This window comes from Coregonus clupeaformis, unplaced genomic scaffold (genome assembly GCF_020615455.1).
Source record: "Coregonus clupeaformis isolate EN_2021a unplaced genomic scaffold, ASM2061545v1 scaf2993, whole genome shotgun sequence".
NCBI classification, from domain to species: Eukaryota; Metazoa; Chordata; class Actinopteri; order Salmoniformes; family Salmonidae; genus Coregonus; species Coregonus clupeaformis.
The window spans coordinates 14597-34620 of NW_025536447.1; the positions used below are offsets into that span (position 1 = coordinate 14597).

The following is a 20024-nucleotide window of genomic DNA, read 5'->3' on the forward strand; positions in this document are numbered from 1 at the left end:
GGTGAACGTGATAACCACTAAACTACAGAAACCTCTGTTTTACGAATAACACTCAGTAAACAGATTTTTTGTGATATTCTTTGCATGTAATGTATTAGAATTGCCATAATGAGGCAACTATAAAAATCAGAGAACTATGTTTCTGCCTGTTTTTTAACCAGGGACCTTTCGCGTGTTAGGCGAACGTGATAACCGCTACACTACAGAAACCTCTGCAATTCAAATACCACTGAGTAAACAGATATTTTGTGATATTCTTTGCATGTAATGTATTAGAATTGCCATAATGAGGCAACCATTAAAATCAGAGAACTATGTTTCTGCCTGTTTTTGAACCAGGGACCTTTCGCGGGATAGGTGAACCTGATAACCACTAAACTACAGAAACCTCTGTTTTACGAATAACACTCAGTAAACAGATTTTTTGTGATATTCTTTGCATGTAATGTATTAGAATTGCCATAATGAGGCAACTATAAAAAATATGGAATTATGTTTCTGCCTGGTTTTGAACCAGGGACCTTTCACGTGTTAGGCAAACGTGATTACCACTACACTACAGAAACTTCTGGTTTTTGAATAAAGCTGAGTAAACAGATTTTTGTGATATTCTTTGCATGTACTGTATTAGAATTCCCATTATGAGGAATTCATGAAAAGTGGAGTTCTCTGTTATGAATCGGGGTCCTTTTGCATTAGAGACATGCTTGATAAGCACTACACCAGGGTTCTTCAATTCCGGTTCTGAGGGGCGAAACACCTCTGTTTTTCATCCTCTCCTTCTAATCAGGGGCTAATTCAGACCTGGGAAACCAGGAGAGTGCAATTAACTACCAGGTAGAAATAAAAAACAGAAGTGTTTCGGCCCTCCAGGACCGGAATTGAAGAACCCTGCACTACACTATAGAAACTGTTCATTGAAGCATGTACAATGAATGAACAGAATTTTAAGGATATTCCTTTAATGTATTTGAAATCCCATAATGAGGCAACTATTAAAATCAGAGAACTATGTTTCTGCCTGGTTTTGAACAACGGACCTTTCGCGTGTTAGGCAAACGTGATAACCACTACACTACAGAAACCTCTGTTTTACAAATACCACTGAGTAAAAAGATATTTTGTGATATTCTTTGCATTTAATGTATTAGAATTCCCATAATGAGGCAACTATAAAAATCAGAGAACTATGTTTCTGCCTGGTTTTGAACCAGGGACCTTTCGCGTGTTAGGCGAACGTGATAACCACTACACTACAGAAACCTCTAGATTTCAAATAACACTGAGTAAACCGAAAATTTGTGATATTCTTTGCATGTAGTGTATTAGAATTCCCATAATGAGGCATTCATGAAAAGTGGAGTTCTCTGTTACGAATTGGGGACCTTTTGCATTAGAGACATGCTTGATAAGCACTACACTATAGAAACTGCTCATTGAAGCATGAACAATGAATGAACATAATTTTAAGGATATTCCTTTAATGTATTTGAAATCCCATAATGAGGCAACTATTAAAATCAGAGAACTATGTTTCTGCCTGGTTTTGAACAAGGGACCTTTCGCGTGTTAGGCGAACGTGATAACCACTACACTACAGAAACCTCTGTTTTACAAATACCACTGAGTAAACAGATATTTTGTGATATTCTTTGCGTGTACTGTATTAGAATTCCCATAATGAGGTTGCTATGAAATTAAAAGAACACTGTCTCTGCCTGGTTTTGAACCAGAGACCTTTCGCGTGTTAGGCGAACGTGATAACCACTACACTACAGAAAACTCTAATTTTCAAATAACACTGAGTAAACAGACATTTTGTGATATTCTTTACATATACTGTATTAGAATTCCCATAATGAGGCAACTATTAAAATAAGAGAACTATGTTTATGCCTGGTTTTGAACCAGGGACCTTTCGATTGTTAGGTTGAACGTAATAACCACTACACTACAGAAACCTCTGTTTTACGAATAACACTGAGTGAACAGATTTTTTGTGATATTCTTTGCATGTAGTGTACTAGAATTCACATAATTAGGCATTCGTGAAAAGTGGAGTTCTCTGTTACGAATCGGGGACCTTTTGCATTAGAGACATGCTTGATAAGCACTACACTATAGAAACTGCTCATGAAGCATGTACAATGAATGAACAGAATTTTAAGGATATTCCTTTAATGTATTTGAAATCCCATAATGAGGCAACTATTAAAATCAGAGACCTATGTTTCTGCCTGGTTTTGAACCTGGGACCTTTCGCATGTTAGGCAACCTGATAACCACTACACTACAGAAACCTCTACTATTCAAATACCACTGAGTAAACAGATATTTTGTGATATTCTTTGCATGTAATGTATTAGAATTGCCATAATGAGGCAACTATTAAAATCAGAGAACTATGTTTCTGGCTGTTTTTGAACCAGGGACCTTTCGCGGGATAGGTGAACGTGATAACCACTAAACTACAGAAACCTCTGTTTTACGAATAACACTCAGTAAACAGATTTTTTGTGATATTCTTTGCATGTAATGTATTAGAATTGCCATAATGAGGCAACTATAAAAAATATGGAATTATGTTTCTGCCTGGTTTTGAACCAGGGACCTTTCGCGTGTTAGGCAAACGTGATTACCACTACACTACAGAAACTTCTGGTTTTTGAATAAAGCTGAGTAAACAGATTTTTTGTGATATTCTTTGCATGTACTGTATTATAATTCCCATTATGAGGAATTCATGAAAAGTGGAGTTCTCTGTTACGAATCGGGGTCCTTTTGCATTAGAGACATGCTTGATAAGCACTACACCAGGGTTCTTCAATTCCGGTTCTGGAGGGCCGAAACACCTCTGTTTTTCATCCTCTCCTTCTAATCAGGGGCTAATTCAGACCTGGGAAACCAGGAGAGTGCAATTAACTACCAGGTAGAAATAAAAAACAGAATTGTTTCGGCCCTCCAGGACCGGAATTGAAGAACCCTGCACTACACTATAGAAACTGCTCATTGAAGCATGTACAATGAATGAACAGAATTTTAAGGATATTCCTTTAATGTATTTGAAATCCCATAATGAGGCAACTATTAAAATCTGAGACCTATGTTTCTGCCTGGTTTTGAACCAGGGACCTTTCGCGTGTTAGGCGAACGTGATAACCACTACACTACAGAAAACTCTATACCACTGAGTAAACAGATATTTTGTGATATTCTTTGCATGTGATGTATTTGAATTCCCATAATGAGGCATTCATGAAAAGTGGAGTTCTCTGTTACGAATCGGGGACCTTTTGCATTAGAGACATGCTTGATAAGCACTACACTATAGAAACTGCTCATGAAGCATGTACAACGATTGAACAGAATTTTAAGGATAATCCTTTAATGTATTTGAAATCCCATAATGAGGCAACTATTAAAATCAGAGAACTATGTTTCTGCCTGGTTTTGAACCAGGGACCTTTCGCGTGTTAGGTGAACGTGATAACCACTACACTACAGAAACCTCTGTTTTACGAATAACTCTCAGTAAACAGATTTTTTGTGATATTCTTTGCATGTAGTGTATTAGAATTCCCATAATGAGGCATTCATGAAAAGTGGAGTTCTCTGTTACGAATCGGGGACCTTTTGCATTAGAGACATGCTTGATAAGCACTACACTATAGAAACTGCTCATGAAGCATGTACAATGAATGAACAGAATTTTAAGGATATTCCTTTAATGTATTTGAAATCCCATAATGAGGCAACTATTAAAACCAGAGAACTATGTTTCTGCCTGGGTTTGAACCAGGGACTTTTCGCGTGTTAGGCGAACGTGATAACCACTAGACTACAGAAACCTCTGTTTTTGAAATACCACTGAGTAAACAGATATTTTGTGATATTCTTTGCATGTACTGTATTAGAATTCCCATAATGAGGTTGCTATGAAATTAAAAGAACGCTGTCTCTGCCTGGTTTTGAACCAGGGACCTTTCGCGTGTTAGGTGAACGTGATAACCACTACACTACAGAAACCTCTGTTTTACGAATAACTCTCAGTAAACAGATTTTTTGTGATATTCTTTGCATGTAGTGTATTAGAATTCCCATAATGAGGCATTCATGAAAAGTGGAGTTCTCTGTTACGAATCGGGGACCATTTGCATTAGAGGCATGCGTGATAAGCACTACACTATAGAAACTGCTCATGAAGCATGTACAATGAATGAACAGAATTTTAAGGATATTCCTTTAATGTATTTGAAATCCCATAATGAGGCAACTATTAAAACCAGAGAACTATGTTTCTGCCTGGGTTTGAACCAGGGACCTTTCGCGTGTTAGGCGAACGTGATAACCACTACACTACAGATACCTCTGTTTTTGAAATACCACTGAGTAAACAGATATTTTGTGATATTCTTTGCATGTACTGTATTAGAATTCCCATAATGAGGTTGCTATGAAATTAAAAGAACGCTGTCTCTGCCTGGTTTTGAACCAGGGACCTTTCGCGTGTTAGGCGAACGTGATAACCACTACACTACAGAAAACTCTGATTTAAGAATAACACTCAGTAAACAGATTTTTTGTGATATTCTTTGCATGTAATGTATTTGAAATCCCATAATGAGGCAACTATTAAAACCAGAGAACTATGTTTCTGCCTGGGTTTGAACCAGGGACCTTTCGCGTGTTAGGCGAACGTGATAACCACTACACTACAGATACCTCTGTTTTTGAAATACCACTGAGTAAACAGATATTTTGTGATATTCTTTGCATGTACTGTATTAGAATTCCCATAATGAGGTTGCTATGAAATTAAAAGAACGCTGTCTCTGCCTGGTTTTGAACCAGGGACCTTTCGCGTGTTAGGCGAACGTGATAACCACTACACTACAGAAACCTCTGTTTTACAAATAACACTGAGTAAACAGATTTTTTGTGATATTCTTTGCATGTAATGTATTAGAATTGCCATAATGAGGCAACTATTAAAATCAGAGAACTATGTTTCTGCCTGTTTTTGAACCAGGGACCTTTCGCGTGTTAGGTGGAACGTGATAACCACTACACTACAGAAACCTCTGTTTTTCAAATAACACTGAGTAAACAGATATTTTGTGATATTCTTTGCATATAATGTATTAGAATTGCCATAATGAGGCAACTATAAAAATCAGAGAACTATGTTTCTGCCTGTTTTTTAACCAGGGACCTTTCGCGTGTTAGGCTGAACGTGATAACCGCTTACACTACAGAAACCTCTGCAATTCAAATACCACTGAGTAAACAGATATTTTGTGATATTCTTTGCATGTAATGTATTAGAATTGCCATAATGAGGCAACTATTAAAATCAGAGAACGCTGTCTCTGCCTGGTTTTGAACCAGGGACCTTTCGCGTGTTAGGCGAACATGATAACCACTACACTACAGAAACCTTTGTTTTACAAATAACACTGAGTAAACAGATTTTTTGTGATATTCTTTGCATGTGATGTATTACAATTCCCATAATGAGGCATTCATGAAAAGTGGAGTTCTCTGTTATGAATCGGGGACCTATTGCATTAGAGACATGCTTGATAAGCACTACACTATAGAAACTGCTCATGAAGCATGTACAATGAATGAACAGAATTTTAAGGATATTCCTTTAATGTATTTGAAATCCCATAATGAGGCAACTATTAAAATCTGAGACCTATGTTTCTGCCTGGTTTTGAACCAGGGACCTTTCACGTGTTAGGCGAACGTGATAACCACTACACTACAGAAACCTCTGCTATTCAAATACCACTGAGTAAACAGATATTTTGTGATATTCTTTGCATGTAATGTATTATAATTCCCATAAAGGGGCAACTTTTAAAATCAGAGAACTATGTTTCTACCTGGTTTTGAACCAGGGACCTTTCTCGTGTTAGGCGAACGTGATAACCACTACAATACAGAAACCTCTGTTGTTCAAATACCACTGAGTAAACAGATATTTTGTGATATTCTTTGCATGTACTGTATTAGAATTCCCATAATGAGGTTGCTATGAAATTAAAAGAATGCTGTCCCTGCCTGTTTTTCAACCAGGGACCTTTCGCGTGTTAGGCGAACGTGATAACCACTACACTACAGAAACCTCTGTTTTTCAAATACCACTGAGTAAACAGATATTTTGTGATATTCTTTGCATGTACTGTATTAGAATTCCCATAATGAGGTTGCTTTGAAATTAAAAGAACGCTGTCTCTGCCTGGTTTTGAACCAGGGACCTTTCGCGTGTTAGGCGAACATGATAACCACTACACTACAGAAACCTCTGGTTTATGAATAGAGCTGAGTAAACAGATTTTTTTGTGATATTCTTTGCATGTACTGTATTAGAATTCCCATAATGAGGCATTCATGAAAAGTGGAGTTCTCTGTTACGAATCGGGGACCTTTTGCATTAGAGACATGCTTGATAAGCACTACACTATAGAAACTGCTCATTGAAGCATGTACAATGAATGAACAGAATTTTAAGGATATTCCTTTAATGTTTTTGAAATCCCATAATGAGGCAACTATTAAAATCAGAGAACTATGTTTCTGCCTGGTTTTGAACCAGGGACCTTTCGCGTGTTAGGCGAACGTGATAACCACTACACTACAGAAACCTCTGTTTTTCAAATACCACTGAGTAAACAGATATTTTGTGATATTCTTTGCATGTACTGTATTAGAATTCCCATAATGAGGTTGCTCTGAAATTAAAAGAACGCTGTCTCTGCCTGGTTTTGAACCAAGGACCTTTCGCGTGTTAGGCGAACGTGATAACCACTACACTACAGAAACCTCTGGTTTATGAATAGAGCTGAGTAAACATATTTTTTGTGATATTCTTTGCATGTACTGTATTAGAATTCCCATAATGAGGCATTCATGAAAAGTGGAGTTCTCTGTTACGAATCGGGGACCTTTTTGCATTAGAGACATGCTTGATAAGCACTACACTATAGAAACTGCTCATTGAAGCATGTACAATGAATGAAAATAATTTTAAGGATATTCCTTTAATGTATTTGAAATCCCATAATGAGGCAACTATTAAAATCAGAGACCTATGTTTCTGCCTGGTTTTGAACCAGGGACCTTTCGCATGTTAGGTAACCTGATAACCACTACACTACAGAAACCTCTACTATTCAAATACCACTGAGTAAACAGATATTTTGTGATATTCTTTGCATGTAATGTATTAGAATTGCCATAATGAGGCAACCATTAAAATCAGAGAACTATGTTTCTGCCTGTTTTTGAACCAGGGACCTTTCGCGGGATAGGTGAACGTGATAACCACTAAACTACAGAAACCTCTGTTTTACGAATAACACTCAGTAAACATATTTTTTGTGATATTCTTTGCATGTAATGTATTAGAATTGCCATAATGAGGCAACTATAAAAAATATGGAATTATGTTTCTGCCTGGTTTTGAACCAGGGACCTTTCACGTGTTAGGCAAACGTGATTACCACTACACTACAGAAACTTCTGGTTTTTGAATAAAGCTGAGTAAACAGATTTTTTGTGATATTCTTTGCATGTACTGTATTAGAATTCCCATTATGAGGAATTCATGAAAAGTGGAGTTCTCTGTTACGAATCGGGGTCCTTTTGCTTTAGAGACATGCTTGATAAGCACTACACCAGGGTTCTTCAATTCCGGTTCTGGAGGGCCGAAACACCTCTGTTTTTCATCCTCTCCTTCTAATCAGGGGCTAATTCAGACCTGGGAAACCAGGAGAGTGCAATTAACTACCAGGTAGAAATAAAAAACAGAAGTGTTTCGGCCCTCCAGGACCGGAATTGAAGAACCCTGCACTACACTATAGAAACTGTTCATTGAAGCATGTACAATGAATGAACAGAATTTTAAGGATATTCCTTTAATGTATTTGAAATCCCATAATGAGGCAACTATTAAAATCAGAGACCTATGTTTCTGCCTGGTTTTGAACCAGGGACCTTTCGCGTGTTAGGCGAATGTGATAACCACTACACTACAGAAACCTCTGTTATTCAAATACCACTGAGTAAACAGATATTTTGTGATATTCTTTGCATGTGATGTATTTGAATTCCCATAATGAGGCATTCATGAAAAGTGGAGTTCTCTGTTACGAATCGGGGACCTTTTGCATTAGAGACATGCTTGATAAGCACTACACTATAGAAACTGCTCATGAAGCATGTACAATGAATGAACAGAATTTTAAGGATATTCCTTTAATGTATTTGAAATCCCATAATGAGGCAACTATTAAAACCAGAGAACTATGTTTCTGCCTGGATTTGAACCAGGGACCTTTCGCGTGTTAGGCGAACGTGATAACCACTACACTACAGAAACCTCTGTTTTTGAAATACCACTGAGTAAACAGATATTTTGTGATATTCTTTGCATGTACTGTATTAGAATTCCCATAATGAGGTTGCTATGAAATTAAAAGAACGCTGTCTCTGCCTGGTTTTGAACCAGGGACCTTTCGCGTATTAGGTGAACGTGATAACCACTACACTACAGAAACCTCTGTTTTACGAATAACTCTCAGTAAACAGATTTTTTTGTGATATTCTTTGCATGTAGTGTATTAGAATTCCCATAATGAGGCATTCATGAAAAGTGGAGTTCTCTGTTACGAATCGGGGACCTTTTGCATTAGAGACATGCTTGATAAGCACTACACTATAGAAACTGCTCATTGAAGCATGTACAATGAATGAACAGAATTTTAAGGATATTCCTTTAATGTATTTGAAATCCCATAATGAGGCAACTATTAAAACCAGAGAACTATGTTTCTGCCTGGGTTTGAACCAGTGACCTTTCACGTGTTAGGCGAACGTGATAACCACTACACTACAGATACCTCTGTTTTTGAAATACCACTGAGTAAACAGATATTTTGTGATATTCTTTGCATGTACTGTATTAGAATTCCCATAATGAGGTTGCTATGAAATTAAAAGAACGCTGTCTCTGCCTGGTTTTGAACCAGGGACCTTTCGCGTGTTAGGCGAACGTGATAACCACTACACTACAGAAACCTCTGTTTTACAAATAACACTGAGTAAACAGATTTTTTGTGATATTCTTTGCATGTAATGTATTAGAATTGCCATAATGAGGCAACTATTAAAATCAGAGAACTATGTTTCTGCCTGTTTTTGAACCAGGGACCTTTCGCGTGTTAGGTGAACGTGATAACCACTACACTACAGAAACCTCTGTTTTTCAAATAACACTGAGTAAACAGATATTTTGTGATATTCTTTGCATATAATGTATTAGAATTGCCATAATGAGGCAACTATAAAAATCAGAGAACTATGTTTCTGCCTGTTTTTTAACCAGGGACCTTTCGCGTGTTAGGCGAACGTGATAACCGCTACACTACAGAAACCTCTGCAATTCAAATACCACTGAGTAAACAGATATTTTGTGATATTCTTTGCATGTAATGTATTAGAATTGCCATAATGAGGCAACTATTAAAATCAGAGAACGCTGTCTCTGCCTGGTTTTGAACCAGGGACCTTTCTCGTGTTAGGCGAACATGATAACCACTACACTACAGAAACCTTTGTTTTACAAATAACACTGAGTAAACAGATTTTTTGTGATATTCTTTGCATGTGATGTATTACAATTCCCATAATGAGGCATTCATGAAAAGTGGAGTTCTCTGTTATGAATCGGGGACCTATTGCATTAGAGACATGCTTGATAAGCACTACACTATAGAAACTGCTCATGAAGCATGTACAATGAATGAACATAATTTTAAGAATATTCATTTAATGTATTTGAAATCCCATAATGAGGCAACTATTAAAATCTGAGACCTTTGTTTCTGCCTGGTTTTGAACCAGGGACCTTTCACGTGTTAGGCGAACGTGATAACCACTACACTACAGAAACCTCTGCTATTCAAATACCACTGAGTAAACATATATTTTGTGATATTCTTTGCATGTAATGTATTATAATTCCCATAATGAGGCAACTTTTAAAATCAGAGAACTATATTTCTGCCTGGTTTTGAACCAGGGACCTTTCTCGTGTTAGGCAAACGTGATAACCACTACAATACAGAAACCTCTGTTGTTCAAATACCACTGAGTAAACAGATATTTTGTGATATTCTTTGCATGTACTGTATTAGAATTCCCATAATGAGGTTGCTATGAAATTAAAAGAATGCTGTCCCTGCCTGTTTTTCAACCAGGCACCTTTCGCGTGTTAGGCGAACGTGATAACCACTACACTACAGAAACCTCTGTTTTTCAAATACCACTGAGTAAACAGATATTTTGTGATATTCTTTGCATGTACTGTATTAGAATTCCCATAATGAGGTTGCTTTGAAATTAAAAGAACGCTGTCTCTGCCTGGTTTTGAACCAGGGACCTTTCGCGTGTTAGGCGAACATGATAACCACTACACTACAGAAACCTCAGTTTTACAAATAACACTGAGTAAACAGATTTTTTGTGATATTCTTTGCATGTGATGTATTAGAATTCCCATAATGAGGCATTCATGAAAAGTGGAGTTCTCTGTTACGAATCGGGGACCTTTTGCATTAGAGACATGCTTGATAAGCACTACACTATAGAAACTGCTCATGAAGCATGTACAATGATTGAACAGAATTTTAAGGATAATCCTTTAATGTATTTGAAATCCCATAATGAGGCAACTATTAAAATCAGAGAACTATGTTTCTGCCTGGTTTTGAACCAGGGACCTTTCACGTGTTAGGTGAACGTGATAACCACTACACTACAGAAACCTCTGTTTTACAAATAACACTCAGTAAACAGATTTTTTGTGATATTCTTTGCATGTAGTGTATTAGAATTCCCATAATGAGGCATTCATGAAAAGTGGAGTTCTCTGTTACGAATCGGGGACCTTTTGCATTAGAGACATGCTTGATAAGCACTACACTATATAAACTGCTCATGAAGCATATACAATGAATGAACAGAATTTTAAGGATATTCCTTTAATGTATTTGAAATCCCATAATGAGGCAACTATTAAAACCAGAGAACTATGTTTCTTCCTAGGTTTGAACCAGGGACCTTTCGCGTGTTAGGCGAACGTGATAACCACTACACTACAGAAACCTCTGTTTTTCAATTACCACTGAGTAAACAGATATTTTGTGATATTCTTTGCATGTACTGTATTAGAATTCCCATAATGAGGTTGCTATGAAATTAAAAGAACGCTGTCTCTGCCTGGTTTTGAACCAGGGACCTTTCGCGTGTTAGGCGAACGTGATAACCACTACACTACAGAAACCTCTGTTTTACAAATAACACTCAGTAAACAGATTTTTTGTGATATTCTTTGCATGTAACGTATTAGAATTGCCATAATGAGGCAACTATTAAAATCAGAGAACTATGTTTCTGCCTGTTTTTGAACCAGGGACCTTTCGCGTGTTAGGTGAACGTGATAACCACTACACTACAGAAACCTCTGTTTTTCAAATAACACTGAGTAAACAGATATTTTGTGATATTCTTTGCATATAATGTATTAGAATTGCCATAATGAGGCAACTATAAAAATCAGAGAACTATGTTTCTGCCTGTTTTTTAACCAGGGACCTTTCGCGTGTTAGGCGAACGTGATAACCGCTACACTACAGAAACCTCTGCAATTCAAATACCACTGAGTAAACAGATATTTTGTGATATTCTTTGCATGTAATGTATTAGAATTGCCATAATGAGGCAACTATTAATATCAGAGAACGCTGTCTCTGCCTGGTTTTGAACCAGGGACCTTTCTCGTGTTAGGCTGAACATGATAACCACTACACTACAGAAACCTTTGTTTTACAAATAACACTGAGTAAACAGATTTTTTGTGATATTCTTTGCATGTGATGTATTACAATTCCCATAATGAGGCATTCATGAAAAGTGGAGTTCTCTGTTATGAATCGGGGACCTATTGCATTAGAGACATGCTTGATAAGCACTACACTATAGAAACTGCTCATGAAGCATGTACAATGAATGAACAGAATTTTAAGGATATTCCTTTAATGTATTTGAAATCCCATAATGAGGCAACTATTAAAATCTGAGACCTATGTTTCTGCCTGGTTTTGAACCAGGGACCTTTCACGTGTTAGGCGAACGTGATAACCACTACACTACAGAAACCTCTGCTATTCAAATACCACTGAGTAAACATATATTTTGTGATATTCTTTGCATGTAATGTATTATAATTCCCATAATGAGGCAACTTTTAAAATCAGAGAACTATATTTCTGCCTGGTTTTGAACCAGGGACCTTTCTCGTGTTAGGCGAACGTGATAACCACTACAATACAGAAACCTCTGTTGTTCAAATACCACTGAGTAAACAGATATTTTGTGATATTCTTTGCATGTACTGTATTAGAATTCCCATAATGAGGTTGCTATGAAATTAAAAGAATGCTGTCTGTTGATAAAACAAGTTTACTGGAGAACGGAGACCAAGTAGAGACTTTCGGACAAGGTGGATAATTGTATAATATGAGGCAGTTTATTCAGAGGTAAAGATATCTGTAAATAGCGTGCACGGACCCGTTCGTCAACCTCGTAGGGAGATATCTGAGAGAGCGAGCCCCTAAACATTGTGTGCTGACATTTTATACAATAAAATAAAGTAGGTTGATTCTAGTAGTTCTGATCTTCTGATTGGTCCTGATGAGTTGGTCGAGGTCACTTCCATTGCATTGGCTCTGAGTCGGGTTCTCTGTCTTCAGATGTTCAGCCTAAGAGAAGGGGGTTTTTGTGTGTGTGTGCTTAACAATGATGATGTGTGTGTGTGTGTGTGTGTGTGCGTGTGTGTATGTGTGTGTGTGTGTATGTGTGTGTATGTGTGTGTGTGTGTATGTGTGTATGTTTAACAATGATGATGTGTGTGTGTGTGTGTGTGTGTGTATGTGTGTGTGTGTGTGGGGGGTGTGTGTGTGTATGTCCTCAGAGCAATAACTCGTGAGTTGGGAGAACTGAGAGACCTATGGCGTGGGTGTTGTCCATAGCCACCTGCTGATAAGGCCGACAAGATAGAAGTCTTTGTGCATTGTATTAAATCCAAAGGCCCAACACAAGATGGGTCATGCACAAGATTTTAGTCAGACCAAGCTATAACATAATATATTTACTACGACAAATCCCCTCTCTTCACGTCTCCCCAGAGACGTGACCAAGTAACAGTAAAGAAGGAAAACTTAAGACGTGACACAAGCTAACAGTGTAATTGGCAAAATAGGGAAAACTTTATCAGAAGATAAAGTTTTACATTCCCCCTCTTCACGTCTCACAAGAGACGTGACATAAAGCTTAAATGCTGCAATTTGGCAAAATAGGGAAAACTTTATCAGAAGATAAAGTTTTAATTCCCCCTCTTTACGTCTCACAAGAGACGTGACACAAGCTTAATAGTGCAATTGGCAAAATAGGGAAAACTTTATCAGAAGATAAAGTTTTACATTCCCCCTCTTCACGTCTCACAAGAGACGTGACAAAAAGCTTAAATGCTGCAATTGGCAAAATAGGGAAAACTTTATCAGAGGATAAAGTTTTACATTCCCCTCTTCACGTCTCACAAGAGACGTGACAAAAAGCTTAAATGCTATTCATCATCCAGATATCCTTGGTCAGCATCGTCAATAGCAAGCAAAGGAAACATCTGACCGTTATCTGCAGGATGTGGATCAATAGCGGTGGTTATAATCCTGGTTGTCAGCGTCCGTATGCATGGAATGCAACAGCATCCACAAAGCACTAGAATTGCAGCAAAAACAGAGATGGATACAAGTATAGAAGAAACAAGCGTTTTATATTTACCAAACGCATCCATCCAAGAGTCCCACATTGAAGTATCCACCCCTGAGTGGCTCTTCATTTTGCCATTAAGAGTTCGTAACCCTTCCAGGGCGACAGTCAAGCTGCCATCTGTGGCTGTATTGTTGGGAATAAAGGTACAACATTGTTCACCAAACATAGCACATACTCCTCCTTTTTCAGCCAGGAGCATGTCGACAGCAATACGATTTTGGAAAGCCATGAGAGAGGTCGCAGCCAACTGGCCATGCACCGCCTCAAAACCTTGTTGTGTCCAATTGCCTAATTTTTGAACATTAAAATGGACATAATTGATTCTGTCAACATTTTTATTAATTGTGCACCACCAGCAAAATGAAGATTCAAAACCTGCGGCTACTTGGTCAATCAATTTATACTCATCTGGTACCCCCTAGGGACCCCAATTGCATCAATGTAGGTTGGGTCCCCATGAGTAAGGCCCACAGCGCGCCTGGTCCTGGTAGGAATTAAGTCAGACACATGGGTCACCAGCTCCTGAACACCTGTTGGATACACAGAAATTGGTAGCAAAAGAGAGACTAGTGCACAGGTGCCTGTGGCATTTCCAGGCAGTCCATCAAACAGATGAACGCCTCCACACCACCACCAGACATCAGCCCTGGAAACAGGTTTAAACTCAGCATTAGGCGTATAGATAAACCGACACCATCCAACAGGTACCATACCCAACAATGGTAGACCTTTCGTGAGATTAACACAGGTAAAGTTAGCTCTAGCCACCTGATAGGAAAAAATTGGTTTCTTAGTTGCTTTAGTAACCAAGGGATGAACTACGTCCCATAGTGTACAATTGGCGGAAGGGTTGTCATGTTTCATGACAGACAGGAAGCATTCTGGGCGTAATGGCGGCAGGGATAATGCGAAGCAATGGCCGTGCCCCCATACAAACCACACAACTCTGATGAGTCACCTTTGCCGCTTCCTCAGTCAACAAGAGCCAGTTGTTAGAAAGGCCGGAGACACCTGTAGCGGTCAGGATTGCATCATCCAAAGTGGGTGGAGTGGTAAGTAAAATAATAGAATTATTCTTATTACCATTTTCATTAATAGCCTGTGCTTTTGTGTTATTAATATGACAAATTCGAACATTCCAATGGACTGGTGCAGTGGTACAGCTTACATAAGGAGCAAGTCTAAAGTCCTGGCAGCCTAATGCAATACCAGGATAGATAGTAAATTTGAGTCCTTTAGAGTTTTTTGTCAAAGTCAAGAGTTTCCTCCATTGTTTTCCTAATGTAGTAGAGGTGCAACTGGACCAGTCATAATTAGTCTCACATACCAAGTTTGTCCAAGTCCAATCGCTATGGGTGACCCCCACTGTCATATACCAGTCCCAGTCACGGTAGTAGGAAAGGTCTCTGAAGTCTACCCACGGCACTGTCGCAGTAGTGGTAACATTAAAGGGTATACATAATGTGGTGTTTCTATACAATTGTCTGGGCCCACAGGAAAGGGTGTTAGAGACAACTTGTCGTTTATTTACGTGGTGGCTGTGGCTTACATTCTGATCTGGGCTCAATGTGTCGGAGTGCAGGTTGGTCGGACGTATGGTTGTGGCATTGAATGTGTCGTTAGGGTTTACTAGTGGGTGTAATGGGTGTCTGTGTCATGTGCTGTACTGACCAGAGTATGATTCCTAGAGTAACCCCAATAGTTACAATCAGCAAAACAAGGAGTGGAGCAGAGCACCCCAGTCTCTCCCATGGTGGTCTGTCCCTCCTCTGTTTTTCCCCTCCAGTATCTGAAGATGGGAGTCTCCTCCACATATTCAGATAGTGTTGGTGTCAAGAATTTGATCCGAATTTAATGTGATTAAATCACTTCTGACTTCAGTCAGGGTTCTGGAAGGAGTTGGTGCTGGTGTACAATGTGTCAAGTGGTGCCAAGGTGCGCCCGATTTACCTTTGACCTGGACTGAGTGTGAAGTAACCTCCTTCACTTCGTACAGTCCAGTCCACCTGGGATCTTGCCACTTTCTCTTGTGAACCTTGATCCTTACCCAGTCGCCAACTTTTACCTTCAGCAGCGCCGGATCTCCCGTCAGCTCCCCCTCTTGGACCTTGTGAATCTGTTTGGAGAGAGCTGCAGAGAGCTCCGTTAGTTTTCTCACATATTCAGACATTACAATTTGTTGTACATCAAGGGCGGGCATATGACCTCCCTCCCTTGGTGGACCAGGCATGACTCTACCAGTCATAATCTCATGTGGAGAGAGTTGGGTGCCTGCTCCTGGAGAGGCTCTCATGGCCATCAACGCCAGGGGCAGAGCTTCAACCCACGTCAACTTTGAACCTGCACATACCTTGGCTATCTTAGCCTTCAAAGTTTGATTGGCGCGTTCCACGAGGCCCTGAGATTGCGGCCGGTACACAGACCCAAACTTGTGCACAATGCCGAACCTCTCCTCCACCTGTCTCAGGTGTTGGTTACTGAAATGGGACCCGTTGTCGGATCGAATTTGTCTTGGAACCCCATACCTTGGTATGAGTTCAGTCTGCAGCCACTTAATAACTGACCTAGCATCCTCACGTGCTGTTGGTATTGCCTCAACCCATTTGGAGAATCGATCTACCATTACCAATAAGTACCTTTTCCCATTAGTTACATTATCAGCCCCCATGTCAGTGTAATCTATGCTAATGTCCTGAAAACATGCATTAGGTACTGGGTATGAACCCATGGGTGTTTGGAAAGGTTTCTTTGGGTTGTGGCTGCCACAAATGCTGCACTCATCACAAAACAAGTCTGTCATGTCCTTAATGTGTGGGTGCCACCAAATATGGGAAACCTTCTGTAAAGTTTTGAGTTTCCCTTCATGGGTGGGCCCATGAGCCTCACGTATCAGCTCGGGACAGAGATTAGCTGGGGCCACCAACCTGCCGTCATGGCATCTCCAAAGTTCATCAGGTCCTTTGGTGGCTCCCATCTGTCCCCATACCGAGTGCTCATACGGGCCCCGCTGTGAATTGTAGTTCCTTTATGTGTTGGTCTGTGAGTTCTGTTCTAGCTGGTTGAGTCTGCAGCACCATCTGTCTTGGAGTGTAGCCCCAGCTTTCTTGGCTGCTTTGTCAGCTGCGTCATTTCCCTCGCTGACTTTGTTCTTGAGTTGTTGATGTCCTTTGCACTTCATGATGGCCACCTGCTCAGGTAGTGAGACTGCTTTTATCAGTCTCTCCATTTGTGCCTTGTGTTTGATCGGAAGGTTTCCTGTTGTGGTGAAGTTACGTCTGACCCATTGTGGTCCATCTGTATGGACTGCTCCATGAGCATATGCTGAGTCAGTGTAGATGTTCACAGTCTTTCCTTCAGCCTTTTCCAGGGCTTGAGTCAAACCAATGATCTCGGCTAGTTGGGCTGAGGCAGGTTGTGGGATGATGTCTGATTCCAGGGTCACGTGTGACCCGTCTGGAAGCTGCTGTACCACTGCATATGCTGCTATGTTCCCTTCTTCTCCTCTATAGCAGCATCCATCGGTGTACAACCATAGATCAGGATTGGTAAGGGGTTCGTTTCCCAAGTCTGGTCGCAGTTTCAGTTCCTGTGCGCTCTCTCTTCGCAGGAGTGTGCCAACCCTTCTTCTGCATTGAGTGCGTCTGCCATGTTTTTGTCGGTGTTGACAAAAGTAATGTGTGATTGGGTGCATTTATTCTGGATTTTGTTCTTTCTTTCAGCGCTGAACGTGAATTCCTTGCTCATCAGATATGCTGCAACCCCATGGTGCGTATGGATTTCCAATTTGTGGCACATTACCAGGTGGGCGGTTTTTTCAATAGCTTTTGCCACTGCAGCCACGTACCTGGAACATGTTGTCTGACCTGCTTCAATATGGTCCAACTTAGAGGAATGATACATCAGTACTCTTCTCTCCCCCTCTTGTTTCTGGAAAAAGGATGGAAGAAGTGAACCCCTCCTTTTCAGAAACATCAAGATGAAATTTGTTTTTGTAGTCGGGTGCTGTCAGAGCTGCTGCCACCGAGAGATCGGTTTTTAGGAGAGCAAATGCTGTTGATGCTTCAGGTGTCCAGGTAAGTGAGGAGTGTAAGTTTCTTGGTCCTGTTTCTCTCACTATTTCTCTCAGTGGTTCAGTCCTGGATGTGTAGTCAGGGATGTGGGTACGGCTGTACCCTGTCAACCCCCAGGAAGGACAACATGCCTGACACTGTGATGGGACGTGGATGATGGAGTATGGAATCTCGGTGGGATTTCGAGAGACCAGCACCTTCTCCTGAGATTTCTCTGCCAAGGAAAAGGACAGTTCTGCGACAGGACTGGACTTTTGCTCATTTTGACCTTGTAGCCTTTGACAGCCAAGAAGTCAAGTAGGGTTTTTGTCATTTGTAGACAGAGATCAGATGTGGGAGCCCCCAGCAAAAGGTCATCTACATATTGGATGAGTATCACTCCTTCAGGGATTTTCAATTCAGCCAGGTGTGTCTTTAGGATATGATTGAAGATTCCGGGAGAACACCTGTAACCCTGTGGAAGAACCGAATACGTATACTGTTGATGTTCATATGTGAAGGCAAAGAGAGGCTGTGAAGCCTCATCCAGTGGAATGCTGAAGAAGGCATTAGCCAGATCCACAACGGTGAAGTATTGGTGTTTTGGTGAGAGATTACTCAGTGTAATGTGAGGGTCAGGGACAGGTAGGTCAATGGGTGCAGTGACGTCGTTCACTGCTCGGAAGTCTTGTACCATCCGGTATGTTTCACCTCCTGTTTTCAAGACTGGTAAGATTGGTGTGTTCCATGGAGACACAGTGCGATATATGACACGAGCTCCCAACAACCCATCTATGGTTGGTTTGATCCCCATGGTCTGTTCAGGTTTCAGATGGTACTGTGTTCGGTAGATAGGAATTTGATCAGGGTTGAGTAAGGTGATGGTGACTGGTGCCACCTGTAGTTGTCCAACATCAAATGGGGTGTGTGTCCATATGCCTTCATCAATGGTGGAAAGCAGTGCTTGTGATGAGGGGTGGTCTGTGTAAGGTTTACCATGGTGTCTTGGGAGAGTCAAACGTTCAGGAAGGCAATGTTCCTCTGTGTCAACTGTCATAAACCTCCACATGTTCTCAGTGGTGGCTTTGGTTATTCCTGGAGTTTGGGTGGGTTCCCACTGGAGTTTGGATGCTCTTCTGATCATAGGCCCAAGGCTCCTTGCTTCAAAACCGTTTCCAACTGCCAGTGTAACATGGGGAGCAGATTCTTCGCCCAGTAGGTACCAGGATTTCAAATGGGAAGGTAGGATAACCGGAGCAGCCACTCCTTCCCTGTCCACACACTATGGTACAACATCTGATTGTTGGTGTCAGGTGCATCATGTTTTCATCCCAGTCATCGGTATATGGGTTGACATCATTATCAGTCACATTAAGTGTACAGTGGATTTCAGCTTGAGGAGTCTTGTATGGGTGAAATGTGTAAATGAGTTGTCTCAGCTGGTTGAACTTGAATTGAACCTCAGGGGGTTCCTTGGCCGGATTCGATGCACTTCAACCAGTATATTTCTTGGGTCAGGGAGAGCACTGGGGTTGGGATGATGGGTAGCATCAGCACCCTAACTGGATGAACTGGTGTGGAGGTAATGGGATCAATGGAAACCTCCACACCCTTTTCGGTAAGGTAGATTGAACATTTCAGTTTGCACAATAGGTCCCTTCCTAATAGGTTGATTGGACAGTTGGGACAATATAGGAATTGATGCTTCAAATTGGAAGGGCCCCATTGGAAGAGCAATGGTATGGTCTTGTTTTGTGCTTCGGGTGTTCCTGATACCCCCACCATCTGTATTGATTCCGAAGAGAGTGGTTGACGAGATCTTATGGCAGAGTACGTACATCCTGTATCTACCAAAAATTGGTGGGTAACTCCCTCCACTTCACACATGACAGTTGGTTCAGTGTGGAGTGGAAAATGCTGACCCCCATTCCCGTTCTGTGGTGGTGGGCAGCTTCAGGGCCAGGGAGGATATTCATCTGTCATGCCCTGGAAGGTAGGAGCTGGCTGCTGGTTAGGCTGTTGGTTTGGGTCTTGCTGTGGGTGGTTATATGCTGGTAGGGCAGCATGTGGCTGGTA

The 20024-nt window shown here is 40.5% G+C and overlaps 11 non-coding genes across 11 annotated transcripts; all 11 read right to left on the bottom strand.

Moving 5' to 3' along the window:
* Positions 1 to 1190: 1190 nt before the first annotated feature.
* On the bottom strand, positions 1191 to 1263 carry trnav-aac. The gene has a single exon. It is a non-coding gene; the product is annotated as a tRNA-Val (tRNA).
* A 1320-nt stretch (positions 1264 to 2583) lies between these two features.
* Positions 2584 to 2656, bottom strand: trnav-aac. The gene has a single exon. It is a non-coding gene; the product is annotated as a tRNA-Val (tRNA).
* Positions 2657 to 4827: 2171 nt separating this feature from the next.
* On the bottom strand, positions 4828 to 4900 carry trnav-aac. Its single transcript has one exon. It is a non-coding gene; the product is annotated as a tRNA-Val (tRNA).
* An 804-nt stretch (positions 4901 to 5704) lies between these two features.
* Positions 5705 to 5777, bottom strand: trnav-aac. The gene has a single exon. It is a non-coding gene; the product is annotated as a tRNA-Val (tRNA).
* Positions 5778 to 6580: 803 nt separating this feature from the next.
* trnav-aac lies at positions 6581 to 6653 on the bottom strand. The gene has a single exon. It is a non-coding gene; the product is annotated as a tRNA-Val (tRNA).
* Positions 6654 to 7976: 1323 nt separating this feature from the next.
* On the bottom strand, positions 7977 to 8049 carry trnav-aac. Its single transcript has one exon. It is a non-coding gene; the product is annotated as a tRNA-Val (tRNA).
* A 267-nt stretch (positions 8050 to 8316) lies between these two features.
* On the bottom strand, positions 8317 to 8389 carry trnav-aac. The gene has a single exon. It is a non-coding gene; the product is annotated as a tRNA-Val (tRNA).
* A 625-nt stretch (positions 8390 to 9014) lies between these two features.
* Positions 9015 to 9087, bottom strand: trnav-aac. The gene has a single exon. It is a non-coding gene; the product is annotated as a tRNA-Val (tRNA).
* An 801-nt stretch (positions 9088 to 9888) lies between these two features.
* trnav-aac lies at positions 9889 to 9961 on the bottom strand. Its single transcript has one exon. It is a non-coding gene; the product is annotated as a tRNA-Val (tRNA).
* Positions 9962 to 11280: 1319 nt separating this feature from the next.
* Positions 11281 to 11353, bottom strand: trnav-aac. The gene has a single exon. It is a non-coding gene; the product is annotated as a tRNA-Val (tRNA).
* Positions 11354 to 12155: 802 nt separating this feature from the next.
* Positions 12156 to 12228, bottom strand: trnav-aac. Its single transcript has one exon. It is a non-coding gene; the product is annotated as a tRNA-Val (tRNA).
* Between the last annotated feature and the right edge of the window lie 7796 nt (positions 12229 to 20024).